Source organism: Micromys minutus (assembly GCF_963924665.1).
Source record: "Micromys minutus genome assembly, chromosome: 9".
In the NCBI taxonomy this organism is placed as follows: Eukaryota; Metazoa; Chordata; class Mammalia; order Rodentia; family Muridae; genus Micromys; species Micromys minutus.
This window is the reverse complement of record NC_137978.1, coordinates 50,645,924-50,651,923: the sequence shown is the minus strand read 5'-3', so window position 1 is coordinate 50,651,923 and position 6,000 is coordinate 50,645,924.

Below are 6,000 nucleotides of genomic sequence, written 5' to 3'. Positions count from 1 at the left end.
CCAGATCTTTATGTGGTGGTTAGGGGTCAAACTCAAGCCTTCATGTTTACAAGACAAGTACTTCACTTACCAAACCATCTCCATGACCCCAAGATCTCATTCTGATGTCATAGAGAAGAAAGGAAATACGTTCTCTGGGACCATTGGCAGTTTTCTGAGACTGAGCGTCCCTCACATGCATCATACATTCTCAATCCCATTTTGCTGCCTCCATTTTGCAGATGATGTAACCAAGGCAGGAACAGTTCTGTGGTTATGTGGCATGATGGCTAATATTAATCGTCAAACCAACAGAACCTAGAATCATCTTCAAGGGAGTCTTGATGAGGGATATTTAGATCAGGTTGGCCTGTGGGCAGGCCTATGAGACTTTATCTTAATTATGCTAATGGATGTGGGAGACTGGTCTACTATAGGTGGCACCATTCCCTAGGCTCTGATCCTGGACTGAATAGAGAGAAGAAAGTTATCCAAGCATAACATGCATGTACCTATCACTCTGCTTCCAGTCACAGATTCAATATCGCCAGCCCCCTCAAACCCCAGCTACTAAGGTTCCCCAGCCATCAACATCTGTAGCCTGCAACCATGAGCTGTCACAAATCCTTTCTGTTTTAAGTTGCTTTGGTCTCATTTTTATCACAGCACGGGGAACAAAAGCTAAGACAATGACACAGCTGGAACGCTCATCTTTCCCCATAGCCTATGATCAAGTCTGACATCATAGGTGTTTCTGACATTAGACCAGAAGGTTTGCTCAATGGCTGACACCAGACTGGGGGAGGGGAGAGACAACCACAGCAATGGCACCGATACTGATGGGGACAGTTTTGTGAACCAGTAGGTGGCTTGCAAAGGCTGTTCTATACCTCCCCACATGTGGCTTACCTATAACCCCACAGACAGTTTAGAAAACTGAGACACAGGTAGCTAGGGGAAAATGGTTTCCATTGCCCCTGAGCATCTGGTGACATCTTCTTTGCATTGCTCTGTGCCACCAGCCAGGGGCTCAAAGAATAGCTGTGGTGGGTGAGTGATACTCAAGTGCTTCACTCCATATCTGGTTCCCACCTCTCCCCAGAGGGATCAGACGAAGAGAGCCAAAGGCCAAGTCCTGACTCACTTTGGCACATAGAAGAACAATTCTGAGATGTGCGTGAGTGCTTGTGTGAGCATGTGTGTGTGTGTTGCTGCAGAGAACTTCCTACCTATGGGTCCCCAGAGGCCCAGAGAGCATTTTTGCTAAAATGGGGGACGGGCAAGGGTTAAAGCTGCTACTTTAGCAGACCAGGGGACAGTAAAGGGAGCCAAACAGGGATCTGGGTATAACGAAGCCCACCCCATTGCTTCTTTGCTTCTTTATGCTGTCTACACTGCATGCCTAGGTACCACCCAGACCTATACTCTGGGGACCCAGGTGAGCCCCATCCTCCCCAGGCACTGGGCATCCCCCTAGGTGTAATAGGAGCAGTGGCAGGAGTCTCTGAGGACACTTGAGGTGATACAGGCGAGAGGCTGGGACACAGACCAAAGGGGAGTTGCTCTTATCTTTATTATTACTACATCGGGTAACTGGTTGGACCACATTTTTCTCCTTCTGCCCTGGGCTCTGCAAGAAAGGCCTCACCTGGGCTGGAAATGGCTCAGGATGTAAACTAGAAGAGCTCCACCCGGCCGGCCGGCACAACTCCCTCTTGACACGTGGGTGCTCTGTAGAAGACCCGGTCCTTGCTCTGTCCTCCTGTCTGCCACCAAGACCCCAGCTTGCTTTGCAGGGTTTGGGGGAGCCCAGTGGGCTGAAGGAAGAGGGGAGTGTAAGCTGGGGTGTTCCTTGGCAGCCCCTCCCTTATGGTGCTGCCCTGTTCACCTGGCTAGCTTCTTCCTGCCCTTCTTGGGTTCTCCCTTTCCAATCCATTTCAGGGAAAGGGAGATTGGTTCATCAGAGTCCACACCACGGTGGTTGAGGCTGCCCCGTGGTAGCCGCTACCATCTGGGGGTAGGGAACTCGCTCAGTGGGAACACAATGCTATGCAGATGCCAGAGGCTGTCAGAGAGAAGCAGCGGGAAAGGAGAAAGGTATCAACAAAGCCTGAGCAGGTGATTTGCCTGCAGGGCTGGGGAGACAAGTGTGCACAGCGCCACCTAGGCCCAGATGAGGGCAACACAACTTCTGCAGACTCCAGGACTGTTCGGATTCGGAGAACCTGACATACTTTGGTGGGTGCGTGGCAGTGTGGGGCATGGGGATGGGCACAGTCTGGTGTCACTGATGGAAGTGGCATAGAAGTCGGCTGTCGGGTGCCCACAGTGTTTTGCCACTAAGGCCAGCGCCCCCTGGAGGACATGTGCACCAGTTTGTCGGCTGCCTTGCCGCTTCTACACCAGCTGGGGAGTGGCCCCGGGGACAGTGCACCATACTTCAGTGAAAGATTGAAAGGATGCTCCTGGAATGGTTGTCAGAATCCTGATGGATTGTGGATGACTTCTTCCTAGGAAACCAAGAATAAGTTTCTGGTTGCTTCTGGTTGGCTCCTGTTCACGTCTGAGAACTCATAGATCTTCAAAACGCTACTTGAACAGCAGGCAATGGGAAGCTAGCGTAGCTAGGCGGAGAGGTGAAGGGATTGGTCGCTGCCTCGGACCTCTGCAGACCACGCAGGCGCACCAGGAGTTGCTCCTTCTTAACTTCCTCTCCAGGCATCTGAAGCAGAGCCCGACTTGCCCCTTTCATGGGCTGGGAAGGTTTGGGTGGCCCATAGTTTGGCTATGCCCTTTATCCTAGCTTCAGGCTGCCTAGACCAAGTTAATTTCACCCACATGACCCCAACGGTTTGATTTGCGTTTTATTTCTCCCCCCCCTACTGTTTCAGGTGTCAAAACTGAGTCTCCTGTCTCTGGAGAGGGCTTGGTTCAGGGCCTTCCTGTCATTTCAGCCCATAAGTGAGACTACACTGCTGATCAGAGTGGTGGCTGTGTACTCCTCTGTCCTCAGGTGACAACCGTCTAATTTGGTCTCATTCTCTCGAAGTAAAGCTACTTCCCAGGGAAGCTATTCCCATCAGTGTTTCTAACCCCTGGACTTGGACGGTGACTAATTCTGCCCTCTATTAAGGCCAAGGTGACACCGAGACCCTCTTGTCCATTCTTACCCCGTAGCTTCTTCATAAAGGCCTTGGGAAGCCCCACTCTGCAGATGAAACTGAGATTTCAGTGTTGGCCAGCCTGAAGGCATGAGTTTCTTGCCCGAGGAAGCCCTCCCGGCTCATGCTTGGTTAAGTCAGGCAGAGCACTCCGCCCAGCACAAAGGCCAAGGGTTTCTTAAGTGGGCTGGAACTGAGTGTATCTGGGGAGGCCCCATGGGGGCTGTATGGGGTTTCTCAGAAGGCAGGCACTGGCACCCCATAGTTTCCATGGCTGAGTGGGCTCCAGTCCTTCAAGAACGGCAGGAGAGAAATGAAGAGAGACTGGCAGAGAGCAGCTCCTTACTGAAGACGGTTTTTTCCACTCTGTGAAGCATCAGCATCAGTTTAAGGCTCCAGGGAAAAAGGGGTGCACAGGGAGGGGCGGCAGGAAAGGTGGCTGGAGCTGAAGAATCTCACTAGAGGGGTGACTCCATCCCCAGCAAGTTTTTCTGCTTATCTCGAGACTTGGGGGCCATTCTCTCAGCACCAGAGGTTAGACCAGTGTCCCCCAAAACACGGGAGCACTGCACTTCCAGGCTATCCCATGAAGGCGTGGCGGATAACGTTGTAGCGATGTGGGCCTACACTCTAAACACTCAGTAGTCAGAGATAGAAGATCACAAGTTTAAAGACCAGCCTGGACTACATAACAAGTTCTAGGCCACCCTGGCGGTGCCTAGCAAGATGTAAACTCAAAAAGGAAACGAAACAGTCAAATCCTGGCTCATACTCATCTGCAAAGTCACCATCTAGAAGAGACAGCCACTAAACATTGGCCAGAAGTCTGAGCTCTGGTATGTTGCTGAGGAGACAGTAAATGTGCAGCCACTGCAGAATATAATCAAAGGCTACGTAACTGTTCTATGATCTGGCAACCCTACATTCAAGTATACACCCCCGCCCCCAACAGAGACTTGAGAACTGGATCTCGATTAGATCCTTGTACATCTATAGTCAGCATTGCTCACAATAACCAAATGGTGGGAGCCGCCAGAGCCTCCATAGGCAGGTGAATGGGTAAGCAAATGTGGTACGTCCACTAAACAGAATATTACTCAGCCTTTAAAAAGGAAATTCTGGTTCCTCCCCAGCCCGGAAGGGTGGTGTGGCTGGACCAGCACCAACCTCACTATGTCTGCCGTTTTCAATTTTCAGAGTCTGTTGACTGTACCCCTGTTGCTTATGTGCATGTGTGCATATATCTGCTTATGTGTATGTGTGCATATATCTGCTTATGTGTATGTGTGCATATATCCGGTCCCTGGCACCCAGAATTCTGCACAGAAATGAAACTGGACTATTGGGAGTATTTTTGGAAGTGTGCCCGGATTGGTGAACGCACGAGTCACGTTGCCATATGCTGTAGAGTGACGGCCTTCAGCATCCTCTTCTTACAGTAGCTTTGGAAGCCACCAGCCTGTGTTGCCCTCAGACTGTAACACAAGGACTTGCCTCCAGAAAATAACGGGAAGAATGGTTAAGCCATTTGTCTCTGAACATGGAATGAGATACGTTTTGAGATGCTGTTCTTTATTTTTATGCTACTGGACCAACGAACTGTATGAATAATTAAGATGTAACAGTTTAATGCACAGGAGTGTGATTGTAGCCATCACCCTCGGTCTCACTCCCATATTATACGCTGCGAATGTCATTCTTTTATGTCAGAACCGCTTTTCCTAAGGTTCTTGAGGCATGAAGTAGAAACCCAGTGGCAAATTCCACAGGCTCCTTTGACTGGGGCTTCAAAATAATGTCTTCACAGAATGATACCTTCTAGCAACTGGCCTATTTTTATTGAGAAAAAAATGTTTTTATTTCTGTTGTTGCCAGTGTTCTCATGAATTGCATTCATATTTAATCCCCTTTGATTGCTAAGCAGAGTACCGCCATTCTCGGCAAATTCTGTAGTTTATTACAGGCGTTTAAAAGATTTTAAACAAAACTCTGTATTTCTTTAGTTAGCGTAAGAGTCGGGCTTCTAGTCACAAAGATACAGCTGCCATCCTCTGAAGAAGAGCATCATAGAGTGGAAAAAGCAGCAGGTAGAACAATGATTGAATACGGCACCATGTATTTTCCTTCTCTGTAGTGTTAAGTCTTCCAAATAGAACTTCCATTGTAGTTATCCCACCCCACCCCCACCAAAAGGAAATTCTGACACATGCTGCAGCAGGGATGAGACTTAAGGATATCAGGCCAATGAGACAAATCAATCACACAAAGACAGATAGAGACCGACCCTATATGCCTCTAGTCCTATAAAGAATAGGAGGGGTTGGGGTGGGGGTGGGTGAAGGGTTGGGGTGGGGGTGGGTGAGGAGTTGAGGTGGGGGTGGGTGAGGGGTTGGGGTGGGGGTAAGTGAGGGGTTGGGGTGGGGGTGGGTGAGGGGTTGAGGTGGGGGTGGGTGAGGGGTGGGGGTTGGAGGTTGGTGAGGGGTTGGGGTGGAGGTGGGTGAGGGGTTGGGGTGGAGGTTGGTGAGGGGTTGAGGTGGGGGTGGGTGAGGGGTTGGGGTGGGGGTATGTGTGAGGGGTTGGGGTGGGGGTGGGTGAGGGGTTGGGGTGGAGGTGGGTGAGGGGTTGGGGTGGAGGTTGGTGAGGGGTTGAGGTGGGGGTGGGTGAGGAATTGGGGTGAAGGTTGGTGAGGGGTTGAGGTGGGGGTGGGTGAGGGGTTGGGGTGGGGGTGGGTGAGGAGTTGAGGTGGGGGTGGGTGAGGGGTTGGGGTGGGGGTGGGTGAGGGGTTGAGGTGGGGGTTGGAGGTGGGTGATGGGTTGGGGTTGGGGTGGGTGAGGGGTTGGGGTGGGGGTGTGTGAGGGGT